Source organism: Camelus bactrianus, chromosome 21, assembly GCF_048773025.1.
Source record: "Camelus bactrianus isolate YW-2024 breed Bactrian camel chromosome 21, ASM4877302v1, whole genome shotgun sequence".
Lineage (NCBI taxonomy): Eukaryota > Metazoa > Chordata > Mammalia > Artiodactyla > Camelidae > Camelus > Camelus bactrianus.
Window position 1 is genome coordinate 13,866,820 of NC_133559.1, and position 23,340 is coordinate 13,890,159.

The 23,340-nt window shown below is 39.9% G+C and overlaps 2 long non-coding RNA genes across 2 annotated transcripts in view; one reads left to right on the plus strand and one right to left on the minus strand.

Annotated features, from left to right (window-relative positions):
• Nucleotides 1-23,340, plus strand: part of LOC123616541 (uncharacterized) — a 78,358-nt gene that overhangs the window by 45,638 nt on the left and 9,380 nt on the right. The window lies entirely within an intron of this gene.
• LOC141574320 (uncharacterized) lies at nt 6,852-13,753 on the minus strand. The gene is made up of 4 exons (XR_012501218.1): nt 13,238-13,753; nt 12,031-12,150; nt 10,171-10,286; nt 6,852-8,454 (listed from the first exon to the last, which is right to left on the minus strand). It is a non-coding gene; the product is annotated as an uncharacterized LOC141574320 (long non-coding RNA).

The following is a 23,340-nucleotide window of genomic DNA, read 5'->3' on the forward strand; positions in this document are numbered from 1 at the left end:
TGCGTCCTTCTAAAAAGATTGCATGACACTAGCTACCCCTGCTATGTAGGAAAGCCAAGATAAAATGTGATATAAAAATGTCTCGCAATTTATCTTATGAGCTGTCATATTATTTCATTGGAAATCCACCAGAACCTTTGAGATAGGAAATATTCCAGGTTTTTCGATGAAAAAACAGAAATGTATTGAAGTTAAAGGAGTTGTTCACAGGCTATCTTTTCATGACACTTTTGCTTGAGTCAGGAAATCTAGGGTTTATTCATCAGGTTTCAGCAGGTGCCAGAAGGAACATACAAGCTATGTCACTGAAGAAGTTTAATACATGGATTATTTACAAAAAGCTGGGCAAGGTTTACAGAAACCAACAAGGAATGATACAATATCCCAGGCGAAACAACAAAAGGAGTTATTACCATTTTTAGACAGGAAGGACCAGAGAGAAGCCTGCTGCAGGAACCTGGGGAGAGAGTTATATGGGAAGTCTGTCTACTGAACATTGTCTTGCAGGGAAATAAGCAGAGAAGTCAATCAGCATCCTCATTTTCCATTCTCCTGCCTTCCTCCTCCATCTCTTGCTGTTGACACTATTGCCTGAACACAACTGGAAGCCAGAAGCCAAGGGCTCAGAACAGGCTAGAGATGAATGGGAAGAGAATCTGGAGGTATGAAATGAAAGATACAGAGAGAGACAATGATCACACTTGTCCTGGAACCCAGATACCACACCAGTTTCTCTCTGTGTCTCTTTCTGTCTTTCTAACTTTTTATTTTCAAACGGTTTTAGATTTACAGAAAAAAATTTGCTAAAATAGTACAGAAAGTTCCCACACACTCAGATTCCCCTATTATTTCTTATCTTATTGTGATATGATAAATTTGTTGCAACTAATAAATCAATCTTGATACACTGTTATTAACTAAAGGTCACACTTTATTTACATTTCTTTGGGTTTCATCTAATGTCCTTTGGTCTAGTACCTCATCCAGGATACCACATTGCATTTAGTAGTCATGTCTCCTTGGATTCCTCTCGGCAATGATCATTGCCCATGCAAAATCTCTAAGCCCATTGTCTGCCATCCATTTACTTAATTGTTCAATTCCAGTATGCTTGTGCAATGGTTTCAGAATTTTAGCCCATACTCCCACGGGAAACTTTGTCAACTACAGTACAGTGTTTCTATACAGCTCCTTTTGCCTTTAGTATTACAGGCTTCATTCAAACATTTCCAAAATTAGTTAGATCAGCACATCCCCCACCCCCCACCGCCACTCCATTCAGTGAGGTTATTTCATACATTTGTGAGACAGTTAAATTGTCACATTCAGCGTTGCATCCTAGGATCCTCCAACCTCCTAAAAACTATGGCATACAAAGTTTATCTTTCATGTGTTAAATTCTATGGGTTTTGACAAATGCACAGTGTCATATGTCTACCATTAAAGTAGTCACAAATATAGTTGCACTGCCATGAAAATACTCCGTATGCTTCCCATATTTAACTTCCCATCCCTCAGATTCCTGGAAATCACTGATTTGCTTACCATGTCTTCTGATTGGCTCGATTTTCATTTTCTCAAATCTTTTTCATAGACCTAAAAAAAAAATTTAATAAAGACCAACATAGGATTATTTTCATTTTCTTTCATGGATCATGCATTTGGTGTAGTGCTTAAAATCTTCTCATCAAACCTAAAGCCATATAGATTTTTCACTATGGTTTCTTCAATAATTCTTACAGTTTTGCATTTTATATTTAGGTCTATGATCCACTTTATTTTTATTTTTTATTTTTTGGTGGGGGAGGTAATTAGGTTTGTTTATTTATTTAATTTTTCAAATAAAGGTACTGGGGATTGAATCCAGGACCCTGTGCATCCTAAGCACACACTCTACTACTGAGCTGTATCCTTTCCCCTCTATGATCCATTTTAAATTAACTTTTGTGTATGGAATAAGTTTTGTGTCTAAGTTAATTTTTTTTTTTTTTTGTGGGCTTATGGACATCCTATTGTCCGAGCACCATTGTTGAAAAGATTATCCTTTATCCATTGAATTGCCTTTGTACTTTTGTCAAAAATCAATTGATTTAGAACAAATTCAGCGAGTTGCAGGATATGAAATTTAACACTCAAAAATCAGTTGTATTCCTATACAATAACAATGAATAATCCAAAAAAAAAGGAAGTTAAGAAAACAATTCCATTTACAAGAACAATAAAGAGAATAAACTACTTAGAATAAACTTAACCAAGAAGGTGAAAGTCACACTGAAAACTGCAAATCACCACTGAAAGAAATTCACACAAATAAATGGAAAGACATACCATGCTCATGAATTGTATGACTTAATATTGTTAAGATGTAAATACTACCCTAAGCAATCTATAGACTCAATGCAATCACTATCAAAATCCCAATGTTGTTTAGCAGGAATAGGAAAATTCATCCTAAAATTCATATGGGATACCAAGGAGCCTCAAACAGTTAAAAACAATCTTGAAAAAGAAGAATAAAGTTGGAGGACTTATATTTTCTGATTAGAAACTTACCACAAATCTACAATTATCAAAACAATGTGATATTGGCATAAAGGAAGACAGACATAGAGACAAATGGGATAAAGTAGAATGCCCAGAAGTAAACCCTCACACTTAGAGTCAAATGATTATTGACAAGGGTGCCAAGACCTTTTAATGGGGAAGAGAGAGAGTCTTCACAGCAAATGGTGCTCAGAAAACTAGATATCCATAGGGTAAAGAATAAAGTTGGACGCTTACCTTGCCCCACATACAAAAAATCAACCCCAAATGGATACAGACCGAAACAAAGCAATTAAAACTACAAAACTCTTAGAAGATAATGCAAGGGAAAGGCTGCAGAGCATTGGATTTGACAGCTATTTCTTGGATATGACACCAAAAGCATATGCAGCAAAAGAAAAATAGATACATTGAATTTCATCAGAGTTAAATATTTTGGTGGTGTGCTTTGTGTTGTGCAAAAGCAACCACCAGAATGCAAGGCAATATTTGCAAATCATATATTTTAAAAGGAATTAATATTCATAATATATAAAGAACTCCTACAAATCAACAAAAACAAAACACAAACAACTAGATTAAAAAAAAGTGAGCAAGGAGCTAAAGACACATTTCTTTAAAGGATACATACAAATAGCCAATAGGAACATGGAAAGATACTTAATATCACTGCTCATTACGAAAATGCAAGTCAAAACCACAATGAGATTCCATTTCATACCAATTAGTATAGCTATTATTTTTTTTTAAAGTAAATAATGTGTTGCTAAGAATACGGAGAAATTGGAAGAAAAAAAGAGTATGTTTAGTTGAACTTCTACATTCTATCAGCTTTGTGAAATGACATATCTCTTAATTTTTTGATATCAGTCATCATAAGGCTAGTGGAACATATCCCTTTTGAAATGAAAACCATGCCATTTCCCACCAGCAACAAAGATGACTGATAAAGTAATTTGTTTGCCAATGTTACTTTTTTCAGACAACTGGACTGGTTGATTTTCCGTGACCGTACAGAGTGACCATTTGCAGGTCGATGGTTAAGGTCTATTGATCCAATTTCTTCAATCCAATTCAGACATCATGTTGTCTGGAATAAATGGCCCATGTCTGGATAGTTTAGTAGTTATGACAAGCATATCAAATTAATCGTTCAGCAATAAATCCTTTGCTATGCAAGCCGTTCCGAACTTAGAAATGGGTGTGGTTCCAAAAGTTCATTCTAAACTAATTGTTTAAAACTTCAAATGTATAATCAATAAAAGATTAAAGAGGCTTGAAAATATGAATTAAGTTTCTTAACCAGGCTGTTACACACACAAACACACAAAACTTTATTAACTCATGTCTTGAGTTCTGGTACTGGAGACAAAATATATATTTTGAGTTGTGATCTGGTAGTTGAAGAAACTGTGCGTTCTTCCACGTCTCAGTTAGAAATGCTAGCTGTTGTGAGAAACAAACGCTAAAACATAGAATTACTCAAATGTGATATAAATTTATTTCTCCTTGATAAAGTTTCTGACTGGCCCTTCGGCAAGCAGTGATTTAGATGAATTCCCTGTCCTTTCCTTCTTAAATTTTTACAGTTTCCAGTTTCCAACATCTGGCTTTCAAGGTCACTGAGTTAATCTGCCTGAAGCTGGGGGGATGGGAAAAGTGCATGTGAATGGTGTCCAGTCTGAGGAAAGAGGACACAGGGAAAGTGAGTGCTAAGGGTGGCACTCAACGCTAGTCCCAGTAAGCAGCTGAGGTGGAAATAACCAGAACACGCTGGTTTCAGTCTTATCTGATCAGCCAGCAGCATTCATCTCTCAGTCTCTCTTTCCTTCTTGAAAATACCTTCTTGGTCTTCACATCACACGACTCTCTGGTTTTCTGCTTTGCTTTCCTTTTTGCCGTCATGTGCTGTTTCTCCTTAAGGCTGTGTTCTAGACCTTCCTCACTGTTGACTCTTTATTTATCATTGGATGATGACTTCCACAACCCCGTGTTCAGTTATCACTTGTGTTCAGATGATTCACAAATGTATACCTCCAGCCCAGAGCGCCCCCCGTAGGACCTTATTTATAAAGCTTCCTAATTAGTGTCTCCTCTTGGAAGTCTTGAAGGCCCTTTAAACTCAACATTCCCCTAGGAACCTCACTTTCCACACTTGTACTGTGTCACCAAGCCCAGTGGATTCTTTTTTTTTTTTTTTTTTTAACATTTTTTATTGATTTATAATCATTTTACAATGTTGTGTCAAATTCCAGTGTAGAGCACAATTTTTCAGTTACACATGAACATATATCCAGTGGATTCTACTGACTAGAACTTGGCTACACAAAGTGTGTTCCGAGGACCAGAAGTTGCCTTTGTGTGAGGCTGGTTAGGACAGTGAGTTCTAGGTCAATCTGCAAGTGCCGCTGCAGACCTACTGAATCAGAACCTACATTTTGTCAGGATCCCCAGTTGATTCGTATGCACTTTAAAGTGTAAGTGCAATAAAAGACTCTCAGACCTATCCATCGGACTGCATCTTTACTTCCAGCCCCTTGGTAACAGCTGCTTCCCACCTGGACGACAGAAGCAGCTTCCTGACCTGACGGCCCTCATGTGTTCTTAGCCCCTTTGTATTAATTTTCTATCCAGAAGCCAGTATGTTAATTACCAAAACACAAATGAGATTGTATCACCCCTTTCAAAAATGCTATATCTTAAGATAAAGACCCAAATCTCTTCATGTATAACTGAAAAATTATGCTCTTCACTGGAATTTGACACAACATTGTAAAATGATTATAACTCAATAAAAAATGTTAAAAAAAAAAAAGACCAAAATCTCCAATTGATTAACAGGGCTTCCAAGAATCCATACCCTGGCGACCACTTAATCTTCATTTCCTGTCACTCAAAAGTCCCAAGTATCTTTCCAGCACTGCACATGATGTTCTGTGCGGTTCCCTTCTTTCCTTTCATCATAATTGAAGTGAACTTATTTTTCAGATCTCAGTTCAGAATTCCCTGACATTCAAGGTCAGGTTAGGCTCCTTTGTTACATATTCTTATGTACTTTTTCTTCATAGTCTTTTCTTCCTCAACCCCATTCCATATATATATGGAATATTTATATATATTTAAGTATTATATCTATTTATTTAGTATATATTTATAAACATATTTAAGTGTGTGTGTGTGTGTGTGTGTGTGTGTGTGTATATTTTCTCAGTTTCAGATTATACGTTGATTTGTGAATTGTTTGGCCCACATCCATCTCACCACTTCTGGCCTCCACACCCACTCCTGGCACCATCCATGTAATGTGAACAATTGCTTGATTCTCCATTGTGTCCCCAGAGCTGGGAACACGGTATGTGCTCAACACCTACCAACCGATGAAATGAAATAAACAAGATCCCAGTGAGCTTAGGTGGGAAATCTATAGCTCCATGCCAGGTGGGTATTCATGATTCTTTTTAATTGCTAGAGCTGCAGCCACAGAGTTGCAGAATCTGGGCTTTTCAGAGTCCGGGCTGGCTTCCATTACTGCTAGTGGCCGGGAAAGACAGGCAGCTGTTCAGTCCTTCACCTGGACAGGTGGAGTCAACCCTGAGAGGTGGGGACAGGCTCCATAAAGAAGGGGCCATCTAATGACAGTCCTGAAGCAAGTGTAGTCTGAACTAGGGGAGATGTCTTAATCACAAGTGTGCGGGAATTGGAGGGGGAAAAACTTCCATCGGAACTGAGTATCCAACACATTGTGAAGTAGGTTATCCTGCATTGGTGAGATGACTGGACCGTGAATGGCCCTTCAAGCTCTAAGGCTTTCGCTTAAGTCAGTTAATCACATTGTAATTGTGAGTGCCACGTGAAACGTTAGTGAGAAAACCAAGAATGTTAAGACTGGTTTTACTTTCCTCTTAAAAAATGAAGCCATTGCCTCGCTGTAGGTCTACAGTCTCACTGTTTTCGTGGATGTTAGTGGTCGATGAGTTCATGTTTAAGAGGGCTAATACTAATTGCTGAGACACAGTATTTGAGTTGATCCTGGTCAAAAGAATGGCAGCAATTTATCTGAAAAAAATTCAGATCGTAAACCCATGCTAATGAGAACTAGATGACATTTTTGGCGAGTCACCTAAATCAGCTGTTTACATTAGTTAAATGAGTTAGATAATCACTTTCTCAGTCAACAAATGTTTGTTGAGCATTTACGCTGTGACAGGAGCTGTGCCAGGCACTGTCAATACAGGGTGCTTAAGGCAAGATCAGTCCTTTTCTTCACAGAGCTTACAGTATCGTGGGAGGGACCGACAATGAACGAGTAACATGAAGTCATGAGCTGTTGCTCTGCCATCGTCTCCCATTGCAGGCTTAACTTTAGTTCTTGGTTAGCTCACTAGCGTTGCCATAACACAAGTTTATTTCCTTACAGTTCTGGAGGCTAGAAGTCCAAGCTCAAAGTGTAGGCAGGATTGGTTTCTTCTGAAGGCCTCCCTCCTTGGCTTGTAGACCGCCATGTTCTCCATGAGTTTCTACTTGGTCTTACCTCCGTGTCTGTGCCTTAATCTCCGCTTTTAAAAGAAGTTCTTCATATTGGATCAGAGCCACCTTAATGCCTCCATTCACCTTAATTACCTCTTTAAAGACTTTACCTCCAAACATAGTCACATCCTCAGGTATTGGGTTTTAGGACTTCAACATATGAATCTGAGGGAGTTGGGGCACAATATAGACCATAACAGTGCTTCACTCTTCCACGAAAAATTTATCCAATGAAAATATGTGACCCATATACATGATTTTAAAACTTCCAGTAATCACATTTTAAAAAGTAAAAGGAAGTCAGGTGAAATTACACTGAGTAATATAATGTTTAATGTAATATATCCAGAACAGTGTTTCAATGTTTGATCAATATCTACAATTATTATAAGATATTTTATATTGTTTGTACTAAGTCTTTGAGATCCAGTGTGTATTTGACACTTGCAGCACATTGGAATTCAGACACTACATTTTTGTCAGAGAGACTTGATTAATATTTGGAGTTAATAAAGTTTACAGTTGAAAAAGTAGATTTACATAGCCATGTTGTTTAGACACACTCTAGAACTTTTCCAATAACTGAATCAAGCGTCCAGTTTTAGATTTAAATTAGTTTGCACTAAATAATATTAAGAATTTAGTTTCTCAGTCTCACTAGCTCCATTTCAGGTGCTCAATGGCCATAGGTGATTAGCAGCTATTGAACGGAACAGCACAGATCAGGAAGCCACATGCCACTGTCATGTGAAACAGTAACGCTCTGGATATCTCAACCACTCTTAACAACCACCTGCTGTAATATTAACTATGCTTTATATGGTAAAGCTCCATGAACAAGAAATCCAGCTCCCTTGATAAAACAAATAGATTTAAAAAAATATTTAATACTCTCCAACTGGTTCTGAGTTTAAGCAGTCAAACTACCTTTATACATCCTAATCAGCTTTTCCAGTCCTTCCCAGGAGGTTTATTAAATACCATCTCAGGGGACTTCTTAGGCTGGGCTCGGAGCCAAAGTCTTCCACACACTTGCTGTCTTCCCCCCCTTCCCCTGTCCCCTACTGGGTGCTAATGAGGATTGATACAGCTGAAGATCTCACGTCCTCACAGCAGGATCCTGAGGCCCCTTCTCCCCCTCTTCTCAATCTCTCAATCCCAGTCCAAGAAGAATCCTGGGAAGGGTATTTTTGTCACAGATCAGAAAATGGCCAGGCTCTTTGGTGAGGGCACTGAAGTTCTCAGAGCCGCTTGACTGTACGTTCGCTCTCTGAGGCTGTGTCTACATGCACAGGGAGGCATTTCTAGGGCGTGAAGACTGTTATCTTGATTTTCCCCACAGTCAGTGGTCCATCGCAGACAGGAGGTCCTCAGAAGTCACACCTTGGAGAAAGGGATAAGGTTATAGATCTATGTAAACATTATTCCACCTCCAAACTATCCCAAAATTCTTGGGAAGAAACTCCCAAATAAGTTTTCCATTTTAATGAATGAGATCACTTTTCTCTTTAGACAGGCAAGTGAGTGAGGCCTCCAAATACAGATTATAGCTTTCAAAACAAAACATGCAAAATTCAATCATAGACTTTTCTGGCCATCCAAGCCAGCTTTCAAATGCTATCATGCAGTTTTTGGCTGTCTATTCAGTAGAAGCCAAGCACTGTTTACCAGGCTTGAAATATATCAGTGGATGAAACTGACAAAGATCCACATCCTCATTGTGCTTACTTTCCAGGGGAGGAGACAAAAAAAAAAAAAAACCCCACAAAACAAATATTAAAAGATAGATTAGCAGTAGGAGTTAAGTACTAGAAAGAAAAATAAAGGACAGAGAATGTAAAAACATAAGGCATAGCTATTCATTTTTTCCCAACACAGATTTATGTACTTCCTAGTCTTTGCTCAGTCCTGCACTGTGTTAGGAACCGGGGAGGGATAAAGCGATGAACAAGACACCCTCGAGGATTGAGTTTTTGTATAACGTTAACACTTACACGTTATGCATATTTGCCACGTCTTCAAGAATTTTTCTAAGAGTCCCATTTTGCATTTATTTTCTCCGAGAACATTTAGCAGGTATTATTTACACAGTGTTGTTCGGTAAAATTTTCTATTGAAAAATGAATGAGTAAATGAACAATCTGGACACGGGATTAAAAAGGGTTTAGCTGTGAACCTAAGACAACTGCATCAACCTGCTGGTTTTTGATACAGTACGAAAAAACACAATGGAATTAAAAATGATGGAATCTGGATTCTCTATCTCCTCCACTTCTTACTTACAATGTGATTTTGGACATCTCTTTAGTATCTTTAAACTTAAATTTCTCCATCTGTAAATTGGGGCTAATAATTACTGCTAAGTACAACAATCATGTCTATAAAGAACAAATGTGACAGTGCTTTGTAAACTCTAAAGCTCTATACAAAGTTAAGAGATTATTATGTGTACTAATGCGTCCCTTCATTGGTGTGGCTAATTGAATATCAACGCTGCTAAAGGAAATTAAAATTAAACAGGCTATATTGGACAATCCAATGTAGAAACTCAGCATGGCAGGGGTTTGCATTAAGTCCAACATAGCAAGAGGAGAAAGGCAGTTACGTTTTGCTGCTAATTAGTACTTTTCCTTCAGGAGGTGGAATCTTCTCTCCCTTCTGCAGATCAAATTACTCATGTACCCCTATAAAAAGCATGTCAAAGTCAAAAGTGCAAGCAGTCCCGGTGCAATTTGCAGTGGGAACGGCTGCAGTGAGCAGTTAGCACACCATTAATTCTCAATTAAGTGCCAATTTGCACATTGCTGGGAAACAATTGCAAATTCTTTGTTTCTCCCCTTAAAGATGTCATTTGAATCCATGAGCGCCAAAATCTAGCGGGGAAGGATTAATAAAGACAGCTAGGGAGCACATCAGACAGAGGGCTCTCTCAAATATCAGAAAGGGATCCCCCCTATTACTAACTTACTCAGTCCCTTCCTGTCAGCAGGCAGACTAATAAAACACAGGGGTAGGGCAGATATTTATCATAATCCAGATTAGCAAGACAAAAACTCATTTCTAGCTAGGAGTTTGCAGTTGAGAAATTCTCTGATCAACCTTGAGCAAGAAGTTGGGAATTTCTATTGCAGAGAAGAAGGCATTCTTTTCTGACGTGGAGCGATCTTCTGTATAAATCCCAGTGCTTCAGCTGCCCAATTGGCCAGTCTTGGAACCTGTCCAAAGGCAGTCAGATTATTTGCTTTTTGTGGCAAAGGACCCAGTATCAATAACATTCCTATTTATACTGCGGATAGGACCTATGTTTCTACACAGGTACATGATGGGTGCAACTAAGTCCCCAAATTAACATTAACTCCTTCTCATCCCAAATGCATTAGACACTGAGATTTATCATAATTTTTCATTCATTTGTAATGTATTCCATTTCTGTTTGGGACAGAGAATTGATGGGTAGAAAAGAAATACAGGTTTGTTTTCCAATAGCTTACAGTTTCCATGGACATAAAATAGGCCAGGGCATGATGCACTTCGGTCCCTGTAAGGTCATGTATCACTCACTGAGGCACTGGGTGGTGCCTATAAGATGCCCAGTAGCCAAAGCAGTAGGCTAGTGCTAAGGCTCATGCAAACAACCCTGAGCTGGAGGGAAGAAATCAAGCACAATTGTCAGATGGCTTAATAAATGCTTCCCTCTTCCCATCTCCTGTCACCTCGTCTACTTTCCTAGGCACCAATCCTCGATTTGGTTTTGTCAGCTGTGTATTTGGGGACTCTCAGCTTCCTCTCTTGCCATCGTCTAATGAACTTCTGATTCTGGACATTCATTTTTTTCTCATGCTACTCGCTACCCACTTGCCTTGTGGATCGAACCCTACTCTCCTATTGCTTACGCATTCTCTTTCCTTTCCATTTCCTTGGTTTGATCTTGAACAGAGCTGGTCACCACATCCTGGAAGTATTTTTGTTTCTTAAAAACTTGGCTTCATTAATGGCAGCAGGCAGGGCTAGATCACAGTGCAAGGTGGCTAAGCTCTCCTCAAAGCACTCAGGACATTTTTTAAGATAGCCTTTGTGTTTATCCAGGGTACAAACAGGGGGTGGCCTCCACTTTCTTCTAACTATTCTGAGACCACATTGCTTCCCCTTTCTTTTTATTGGAAAATCACGCAAAGAATATCATGAGTCCCTTGCAATCCCAACCGAGTATTTTATATTATCAGGCACGCTATTCTTTCTCTTGGGAACTGTAAGCAGTTCTAACCTGACTCTAAGAAAACCATAACAGTAAAAGGACTCAGATACAGTGAAGCAATGAACAGACTCGATCATTTTCGCTCAGCTATTTATCCTGGTTTTGCAGAAGCTATGGGGCCTGGGCAGCTCAGGAAGCATATATACAAGATAAAAACATATACCAAATTACTCCATAACTCCTGGACGACTGAGTAAAACAAAGTCGCCTGCTTAAATCAATGGCTTCTCATTGCGATGCTTGTTGTAGATTCCCATATACTCAATAAGAACTACCTATCACAGTGGCAGAATGAGCCTTTGATGTGTTGATACGATTTGATGAGTCCTGGGAAACACCTTTTGCCAAAAATCATCTCTCGCCAGAGCCTGTTCAATTCAACTGTATCAGTAAGTGATTCTCACTCTAAGGCTCTGGCACACATGATTCCTTTTGATTTTCACAACCACTGGAAGAAGTAGGCATTGTTAAAATTCTACTTATACAGATGGGAAAATCAGGCATTAGAAATATTACTGAGTAGTCCAAGGTCCCTCAGACAGCAAACGTCAAAGTCTGCATATGAATTCATGTTCTTTGATGCCAAGTTTCGTGTTTTGTCTGCTCTCTACTCTTCTACCATTAGAGAGCCATTCCTCCTGTCCTTCTTAAGAGGGTGCTCTTCAGAACACTCTGAAAATGCCCGCATCCTTGTATTGACTTACCCTGTCTCATATTTTGGATATCTAGTCCTTGCTCCTCAAAATGTGGTTTGTGGCCAGTAGCATTGAAATCATCTGGGACCTTATTAGAAATGCAGAATGTCAGGATCCAGCCTAGACCTACTGAGAAAGAAGAGGAGACGAGGGGAAGTCTGGACAGAAAGAGAAGTTCAGAAGTGCCAAAGCCGAACTTGAACCAGCTCACAACTTTTTTTCCCCCAGAGTGATCCACAGTCCCTTGCATGAATTTCCTTAAAGTGGAAGTAGTCTCTCCTACTTCCCCAAATGCCAGAAAACCGAGGAAGCCTGTATCATCTGGGATTCCACCTCTTAACCTGGAGTTTTGTTCTTTGCTCCTTTCAGGCTGCTGAAGCCAAATTGACAGAATTAGGATGTGTCTCGCCTCATTTTCCTGTTTCGTGTAAATACCATTGGTATATTTGGGACATTGATTAAGTAGCATTTAGACTTTTCTCTACTCAGTGTTCACAGATGAATGCTACCTCTAAGTGACAAGATAGAGTGTAAAGCTAGAGGAATAAAGGGTAAGGCTTGAGGATAACAAAAATTAAAGCCATAGGGGAAGAACTATTCCCCACCTAGGATTTGTGAAGAAAGTCATGGACAGGTTAGCAAAGAAGGACCAGTTCACCTTCTAAGAAGCATGAGTAAGATGGCTACCACGTCTCCATTATCAAATATTCTCTCCTGTTGTTAGACCAATGTGTCCCTGTCTGAGGTTCAGAAAATGTGGTCGCCATATGTGTGTTTGATAATGACCGTACTAATCCATCGCTAGGATCAAAGGTGCTCTGCAAAGTTTCACAAGCAGTAGCCATGGTTTAGATAAACTGAGCATCACTCTTGCCCAGTTTTCTTGAAGCCAAAAAGTCTTTGCAAAAATTCTGGCTGTTGTTGGAAAAAGTAAGTTATTAGAAATAAATGTTATCTGCAGCTCTACAAAGGCCTGAGGTGGGTGTTAATTAGAAACTTGTAAGTTATGAGCTTTGGCAGGGGTCAGAGCAAGTTTTCTCTTAAATCAGTGCAAGCTTTAGGGGTGAGGGGGCCGGTAAGGGACCCAGTCTGGATTGTAGCTTCCTTTGGTTATTTCTGGTTGGTCAAGAAGGGTAGGCTGTGTCCCATGTGGGGAAATAAATATGTGCCCGTGTCTGATAAACAAGATAAGAATCAAAGAAAATCCTTCACTTACCTCTCAGCTCTGAAGCTCCCAAGTAGTTAGACCCAGGTGGGAACCTGAGGCTGGACTAGAGAATCCAGATGTCAGGCTGCCTGACTCATTACACTTACGACCCACTTCTGGCCACTGGAGGGCATTTCCAGCAGGAATTGGCAACTGTGCCCACACCGACTCCTCTCTAATTGCTCACTGCCTTCACCCTGCTCTCTCTCTCTCTCTTTTTTCTTTTTTTTAGCTCATCCCTTCTTTTTTTTTCTTTGTGCTCTTATCCCCTCCCCAACCCAACGATTTGTTTTTTCTATCTAGAGACCTCCCCTAGTGCAATTTCTGCTGTGACAGCAAGTCACATCACTCACTATCCTGGTGCCGCCTCATTTTTGCTCTCTGGGGTTGATAAATATGTAGTTCTGGCATGAAAGAGACTGGGTGTAATCACTGGAGATTTCTCCGAGTGGAAACATCAGCGCTCTTTGCAGACACTGCCTAACTGAGAACAGCTTGAGAAAAGAAGTCCTATGAAAAGAAGGGAGGGGGAAGGGCTAGAAAAACGGGAGGAAGAAGAAATATGGGGAAAAGTGTATTTTATGGAAAGTGAGACAAAACCACCAGTATTCATTGTTTTAAGAAAAACTTCCTGGAACAGAAAACCTTTTTCCATACCAAGTTCACCAGTTAAGGAGTAAGAGGATCTTGAAAACCAGTTTAGTAGACTTTTTTTCTTTTTTAGTTAAGGGGAAAAAAAAAAAGCTTTACAAACCTAAGAGTATAAAGAGGACAGGCTAAGGGCTTTAACAGGAGATCAGCTCTTATTTTTAAGACAGACATAGTGTTCAGTGCATAATACAACTTAATTATAATTGAATCTTGTATATTAATAAAAAAGCAAGAGTATATTTTGAGAGACAAAACTCAACATTCTGTTGGCAAATAATCCTAATAGTGCATATATTCAAGTGCGGTAACGTTCAGTTTTCCATAAGAAATATACTGATTTAGAATTCTTCATAATTTATCTTTCCTTTAGACTCAGTAATCTTTAATTTCCCCAGACACTGAGCAATAGCTTAAGAATTTGAGCCAATTTTTATTGAGGGTTACAGGGTAGAGGCTTGTATAATGCCTGATCCAAAGGGTTTTGGGTAATCTGGCTCAGTATCTTCCTACAAGGGAATTTCTAAGTAGTGATTTGATATCAATGACAGCATTTAACCCCAAGTCCTTCCCTTTTGCCTACAAATTCTCTCATCCCCTCACTATCACCATTAATCCTAAGTTTGTCCTATGGTACCCATATATTCATAGGGTAGAATGTTCTAAGATCACCTTATCCTCAGCACTGATTGACCAGTAGACTTAATAGAAAATTAGTAAGTTAAAGGAAATCCACAAACAAGAGAACTAAAAAAAAAAAAATTAAAATTCATTAAATAAGTAACTCCTTTGAAAAGAGTATTGAAAGCTTATGATTCTGCTAGACTGCTTGATCTTCCATCAAGGGCCAAGTCCTTTCCTCTTCAATCCTCTAAGGAAGGACTGATCAAAGGTTTTCTCACTTCCACATCCCCCTACAAGTTGGCACTTTTTCAGTTTGCCTTTGCTGCTGAAAGCTTTCATGTTTTGTAATCCTTTTTTGTTCCAGGGACCGCTGCCTTTTATGTAGAAGGACATTTAGCCATGAATCCCTGGGAGGCTGAAATTCATGGCCAGCAGGAAGAAGCCACTGCTGCTCAAATGCGTGCATCTGTAGACATGCTGGTGCTTATACTCGCAGGGAAGTTGCAGATTCCTGATGGTCTGCTGGCGGGGAGCATGGGGAGCATCTCATTGCCATTTGCAGAGATAGACAAGGAAGATAGCATTACTGTGTACTGGCAAAGCAAGGAGAAACCTACTTTTTCTTTCAACATTTTGAGCTTTTGGAAAATCAGCTAGGCATCTTAGGACTTTATGAGTTCTCCATCATTGGTGATGGTCACTAAGAAGTTGTATGATCCCTTCTCAGGGTTTTATAGTACATATCTGCTTTGCGTAGCCCCCTAATCCCATTTATAACTCTGAGATGCTGAGTTCTCATACAAGATATGGCACCAATTGTTGTTGGAACATTCTTTGGTCTTCTTAGTTTTTGCCCCAAACATTATTATTTTTTGTTTGTTTTTTCACTAGTTCTAATTCTCTCAAATTCAATTCACTGAGTATTTCTGAGCACCTATTTGGTACTGGGTGCTCTTCTGGCATTTGTAATTATTTTAATAAGATTATTTTTGTTAATTAAATAAGATTTTTGTAGGTATGGAAGCAAACCTTGCATGCAAAGCTAAGAAGATTAAACATGACCCAACTGACAGTAGAAACAAGTTAGGAATTCTTAAATAACAGAATGCCATTCTTTATACTAATTATAGTGAGCGTTGTTTCATATAAAAGGTTTTAGAGTCAGACAGATGTCATTTTGAATCTGGGTCTGTGCCTAGCCATGTGGTTTTAGTCAAATTTCTCAATATTATTAAAACTCAATATTCTCATATATAAAGTGGAGATAACATCAATGATAAAATATAAAGGTTAAATGAAAACAACATTGAAATCACCTAGTACTTGGATTATATAAGTTTCCAGAAATATACATTATTCTCCCATTGCTTTATGCAGCCAAATCTGAACTTGGAAAAAGGAAGGATTTTCCCATCTTGGTAGGGCATTCATATTTTTTGTTATCTGCTTTGTTGGTTTCTGGTTGACTGAACATAGAATGAAAAGACCTTCATACATCTAAGTCCTCTTGGGATAAAAAGGAACCATGTGCTGGGCGCCTTCCCTTCAGGTCAACATCACTGCATCGCTAATGTTATTGTTGGGACTCCCGTCAGCACCACAGTCCCTCCTGGTCCTGTCTCAACCACAACCATCACCACGGTGTTAGAGGCAGGGCAAAGAGTCCTCTTACCCCAGGGCAGGGGGATGATTTTGAATACAGAGCTGGAGGACTGCCCTGGGCCACTTTCTCACAAATTTCAGCTACCGAGCCCTCAGTCAGGACATAATGACCCCCAGGAGAGAGAAAAGTGGATTCCCCCACTCAGGACTCTCTGAGTGCATCTGTCCCCCGCCCTCAGTCACATCCTTCCATCCGTAGTCTGTACAGTCCACCTGAGCCAAAAGTCTTGTGCGAGATTTTCAATGTTGGCTTTTTTTCTGATTAGACGCATTACACTATAAGTCAGTACTTTTCTTTAAGACTTATGTCCAGGAACAACAAATAGAAAACAGTCCTAGCCTTGATATTATTAGCTTGGGCAAAATCCAATTATGGAAATAAAGTTTCAGAGAGAAAGAAGCCATTTAAACTACTAATACAATTAGAGGGACCTTAAAAAGTACTTAAAACAGTGTTTAGTATACATTAGGGCTTACTAAGTATTAACTATAATTTACGACAAACCAGCCACTGTGTAGGTATTGTGAATATATACTTTCATATCCTCATCATCTTCCAAGTTAGACATCGTCAAATCTATTTTACAGGTAAGGAAACAGGCGTGGAGATATAAAATGAGTGTTTGAAATCACAGAGCCCACAAATTACAGATCTAGGATTTGAACCCATGATTGTCTGGTTTCATAGCTGGCTCTGATTCACTATGACCAGCTACCTCAATCAAATCTGTAAGACATGCAAACCTGTAAACCACATGTAGCATATTGAATACCCACCCAGCAGTGGGTTATTAATGCGTATGTCCACTCCTTCTCCTGACCATCAGCACTGTCAGGTTTGGATGTCACTTGTCTGTTGGGTGGGACTTGGTCTTCTTACAAGTGAACACCCCCTCGAGGTGCTCTGAGACTGCGGTAGGCCACACTGACTTTTCAGTAGATGAGGCCGTTGCCCCTCATTGGCCTTGATGATACAGCCTAGGTTCAGCCTTTGGAAACACTGTAAGAAAAGAGGAGGGGCTATGTCCTCAGTTGGCTCAGTCAGGGTATAAAGCCATAGTGTCACCCTTCCCTGAAGTCTGGAGAATTCGCCCTGTCCTGACTGAACTTCTAATCACAGAGTCCAGGCTATGTCCTTGCATTTCCCCAGTGCACTCAATCAACTGCCAGAATATACTTCGATTCCCATCTCAGAAGGTCTGGACTAGCCTTTGCAGACATCATTGGATGCTGAGATAGAGCATTTCAAGTGGGGACAGCAATGAAATCCCTGTGGCCTTGCACTGTAAGTGCTGAGCACAGATTACCATTCACAGTATCCACACTTACATTAATAAAAACTGAGTCATGTGCGAGTTTTTTTTTTTAACCCAAATATTGACAGGTGGTGAGCAGGTGGAGCCATGCAGCGCTTGTCAGGGATGTGTCTGAGGGGTAGGCGGAGGAGGAGTGAAGATATGAGTGAACGATGCGGCACAATGGCTCCTTTCCTGTTGCTGAGTGACACTTGGATATATCACTAAACATACAAAAATAGAAGCTCTGTGTCAGCCTTCTTGGGCAGGGCGCTGTGCTGCAACGTTTAAATCTGGATGTCAGTATGCCACTACCATTATTTATAGAGGAGACCCGGATTAACATCTTGAGAGCGACAGAGGAAGAGGGAGAAAGAGAAGCGCACGTGTTGGAGGGAAGGTGCTCTGAATATTGCGTTGCATTAATTGCACACTTAACTTTATCCCTTTTGAAACAATAATCTATAGCTGTATAGGAATGTGCATTTTGCAAGGCACTTTGGCATCCACCAATGTATTGGAGTCTCACAGAGACTCTTGGAGGGACAAAGTAGTATTTCTCTTCCTGTGGAAGCTCGTGGAGATCAGGTGACTCCCCGCCATGTTGCTCAGCTGGCCGGTAGAAGAACTGGGTCTCAATTTGCATCTTCAAAATGCAATTATTCCTCCCCCCTAAAGGGCATATAGAGTATTAATGTCCCCAGGCATCAGACGAGGAAATTGGACCGTAGTGTGAAACTGAGAAAACTAAGGCGACATGGCAAGAGGCATTCTTCTGGGCACCGAGGACACAACAGTGACAAAAACAGATAAAAATCATTGCCTTTGTGAAGCAAATGCCCCAGTGGTTGCGTTCGATGACCTTAATGATTCCACATAGTGCAAGTGGAGGTACAGAGCTATCCCATCTTATTTTAATCATCGTTTGGAAATAATAAACTGGTTAAAAACTCATAAAATGATAAAAACATTTGATACTTTAAAGTATTCAGCTAACTTATAGAAAATCTCATTTGTCTCTCAGATTTTAACTATCATGCAGATTCTGTAGTGGTGTGGTGGTATATTTCATTTTCTGTTCAGGTCAACACTACATCGTGAGGCATTTCTGTATGTGCTCAATGAAACCGAATGGCACCTACAGGCTCCCCATGGACCAACAGTGAATAGCTCAGTAGACCCTGCAGCATGGCTGGTATTGAACCAACAGCTAGGTCAGTCACCCCCAAACTTCTCTGTACCTTAGAATCACCTGGGGAGCTTCAGAAAGTGCTAATTCTTGTGTCCCACCCTAGTGAGTGTAATATAAATGATCTAGCATGTGATCTAGATGTTTAAAAGGTAGTTCTAACATGGTGAAAAGTTTAGGAATCACTGACATAAGGTCTGGCCAATGAGATGGTAGCAGACAGTTGTTTCCCCACCCAACAGCCATCTCTAATCACTTTCTTCCTTACAAACGGAATCTCAGTTCTATTCGGGTACTAAACAACCATGTACACAAAAAGGTGGAGACCCTTCCAGTTCGAGGGGGTGAATGTTGATTGTTCTTCATGGCATTCTCTCTGGCGATAATTAGTTGGGAGCATAGCTATATAACCCAGATCTAACCAATGGCATAGGGGGAAAAATATCTATGAATGGGGAGGAATTATAGGAGAGCTGTCTTTGCTATTACCAAAAGGGACCTCTAGACCCAACTATGTGGAGGAGATGTGGTAGCTGTCTAGAGAGCTTGGGAAGAGCTAGACAGAGAAAGAACCAAGACAACATACTAACTATGGGCAAATGGTAGATGAAAAGAAACTGAGTCTTGCTGATAATCAGTGCACCACCAAAAGTTAATGAACCCTAATACCAACGTATCTCATGACTTTTTGTTATTTATCATTTATGTGACTTTAGTTGGTGTTTCTGGAATTTAAAGCCAAAAGCATCCTAAATGATACACGAACTCAATTTTAGATTGAGTCTCTGAGAAGTATGGCATATGCTATCCTAGGACAAAATAATGAGTGATCTCAAAGTTTCATATTGTCCTTGAAGAGAGATCAATGGACATTTTGGGGAAAATTATAATAGTTTCCTTATGTGGCCATAACTCAGAGATTATGAATTTATTTCAAAATTTCCTATTTTTTAATGAATCTTCTTCAGATCTATCATATAAGACTTACTAAAATTCTTCTAGAGCATCTTTATATTTTTATGTGCAAACCAGAGGCAGGAGAACTACAATAAGAAACACTTTCATATTAATTAATCACTGATATAATGACATCATGGAATTTCTCAGAAAGAGTCCAAGGATATTTTTGGTACCAGACTGCAGGAAGGAGTTATTGAGAACAAGTGACAAATTGTCTTTTACTCTACCTCCTAACAACTCTCCACTAGGAAGAGAAGTAGAAAAGAAAGGTATGTGGAGATTAATTGGGGCCTCAATCAATTTTTATGGGTAATAGTCCACTAAGTCCCTCTGATTTCAAACTCTGCGTTTCCCTTAAGGATTCTGTGATGACAGGTTTCTGTTTCCCCGTGGGTGTTTTTTTGAAGCTATTAATAATTATAAATAACATTTATTGGATGCTCACCCTGTGCCATCTATCATGCCAATCTTTTTACGTGCATCACCTCAAACAGTCCTCCCCTCTGACCTATGATGATCATGGGTCTTGGGAGTCTAAGTGCCTTGTGAAAGGACGCACAGTTACTGGGTAGAAGCGTTGGGATGGAAGCCAAGCCTGTGTTCTTAGCCATAGCATAGCATTGTCTTACACCCACTGTGGAAAGCCGTGAAAGGAATGCAAACTTGTGGTCTAGTCCTACCACTCACCACCAGTTTGACCGCACGTGAGCCTTCTTCACCGGGTCCTTGTGAAGACCGAATCATGCTCCTTGTACACTGAAAGACCTGTCCAAAAGTAGCCCAGTACTCCAATATCCTGGACTTGAAGATTTATTCAGTGAACGTTGATAGACCTGCCAGGTTCTGGGGAATACGTGAGACACGAGAGTTCTTCTCCTCTCATTCCTGGACTTTGGCAGTTCAGGGAGAGGCTGCCCTTCCCTTCCCAGGCAGGCCTGGGGCTGCCCGGGCTCTGACTGTGTGCCTCTAAGCCACGCCGGTAAAAGCCCGTTGAGAACTGATGCCAGCAGCTCCGCAGCTGCCTCGTGTTAATGTAATCAGCAAGAAGCCTGCACACCTGACGGTAGTTCAGAATATGAGGTGAATGATTAAAGTTTAAAAGGTCGTATACCACTGTAATACCGAAAAGAAACTTTATGATTCATCATTCCTGATGTAATGTCATCTGTTTAATAAAGCTGTATTTCACTCACAGCTCATTTTTAATGGGTCTATTTAAGTAATGGCATTGGAGTTGGGTTTTTTCCCTTCCAAGCTAAGAGTGGTTTGTATGGATTGTACTTGAAAAAAAAACCACAGTAGTCTAGGGCTTGGATATTTACAGTATCTTTCAGCCTTCAGCTGACTGGGTATTATTTATGCCAAGCCCCTATACTTGGACTGAAATATCAAACAAAGGCAAACAAGCAGCTGGATATGCTAATACACAAATAAACCATGTCTCCCTTAATTGTATGGATGGGAATTTATACCACAGGCAAATCTGTGACTGCCTGGATGAGCAGTGGTCAGAGGGCATGATGCCCAGGGTGGCATTTCATTCAAGCAAGGAAGTGGGATCCATTGGATTTGCTTGTCTTAAATCAGTGGTTCTCCACTGGAGACAATTTTTCCCCCCCAGGGGACATCTGACAATGTCTAGAGATGGTTTCTGTTGTCACAAATGGAGGGGATGGGAAGGGTATTGCTACTGGAATCTAGTGGATAGAAACGGAGGCTGCTGCCAAACGTCCTCTGATACACAGGACCCTGTTTCCGTCAGAGAATTATTTGGCTCAAAATGTCATGAATGGTGAGGTTCAGAAACACTGTCTTTGATGGCTGGATGTGAGGGAGGTTGAGGTCGGGAGGTGTCAGATGCTGCAGTATAAGGCTGTCTCTTACAGGAAATTCAAGAAGAAATCCTAGTGGGGGAAGTGGTACATGAGGTTTGAACTCATAGGGTAAGAGGACTCTGGGAGTTCTTGTAATCTCCTGTGAGAGTGAAGATGGGTCTGGTCTCATTTACTTGTTCCTACTTCTAGTTGGCTCCATTTATATCTTCCTAACTGAATGTTTTGAAATATTTCCTTTTCATTTATTAACTCGCATTTATTAATCATTTATTAACTCCTGTAGGAGGGGCTCACATTGTAAAGTGAGGATGATAGAGTGGGAGTGGCTGTAATCTAGAATTTATAAAAGTCCTGAAGGTGGAAATGTTGTAAAAAGGTTATCTATTTCCAAACCTTGTGTTTAACAGTGAAACTAAAGCTCCCAAAAAGGAAATAACTTATGAAGGCAACCAACTAATCGTGACATTCTACAACTGAACACTATTTATTTTGCTATCTTTGTTCTGAGTTTAAGAACAATAGATTTTGACTCACACATCACTCTACTTTCTAAATGCGGCACACAAACTAACATCTTCTTCCCTAATCTTCCTTTTTTTTTTTTCACTCCAAAATTTGCTCACACCAAGATCTGTTTTCAAGTGCGATGCCACCAAAACCAAATTGCCTTTTGCCATTTTTCTGCTACTTTTCTCAACAAGTTTAACTTTTGACTTTTTATTGGTAGAGGCAATTTTATCCCTATTCTGTCGCCTTCTCATTTTCTCTTTGTGCTCTGAAATGTTTTTCTTCTTGAGCTTCATGGCTGCTCATCAAGGTTGGTTACCATGGCATAAACTTCAATTCATGACGACCTCTTAGGGTTATAAGATGGAGAACTTCCAAAGATCCTCAGAAAGATCAGCTGTAAAGAGGGGATATGTGCACTCCTATGACCTACTAAATTGGTACGGATTGAACTCTTGATTTATGCTACCCCAAATGTCCATTTTCTCAAGTTTTCCCGTTTGAATAAAGTGACAGTTTGACCCATCCAAGATGCTCGTGCCAAAATCCTTGGAAGCATTTATAACTCCTTTGATTCTCTTACTTCCTGCATCCAAACCAGTGGTACATCCTGTTGGATCTACCTTCAGAATATATCCATGACCCAAACACAAACCAACCATTTTTTATCACTTCCACGACCTGTATCCACCTGAGTCCAAGCCACCACCATTTGAAATATTGCAATAACCTCTCAATTGGTCTTCCTTCTTCTGCCTGGCCCCTTTGTAGTCCATTCTCAATAATGCAACCAGAGTGATCTTCTTGAGGTGTTAGTTCTTAAAGCACCTCCTCATCTCAATAAAAATAAAATGCAAATCCTTACCCAACCTCCATGACAATATTTATTCTCACTTCTGTCCGCCTCTCTGATCTCAGTTCCCAGGACTTCTCCTTTTGTTCTCCCTACATCGCCTTTCTGTCCCCCAAATGTCAATTGTGCTCTCACTTCAGGACCTCTGCACTTTCTGTTTCTCATGCCTGGAAGGATGTTCCAGGCATAAATCATCTCATGGAGAAGTGTTGCCTCATCCTTCCATCTAAAGTAGTACATTCTGTCCCCTATCTTCCCATAATTATATATAAGGTTACTCTCTTCTGTGCCTGCTTTTTTGCTGCTCTGTGACAAGCACATGGCAGGTACCCTGTCAATGGTTTTTGAACGAATGAATGAACACATGAATAAATGAATCAGTGGTTCCCTTTTATTGTTTAACTGCCAATCTGCCATGCTGCTCACAATTCTTCAGCTTCCCAACTGGGATAGGAATGAGCTGGGCCCGATTTTTCATACTCAGTAGTAATAACTCTAACTTCCAATTCAATATTTTTGGTGTTCAGTTATTTCCAGGT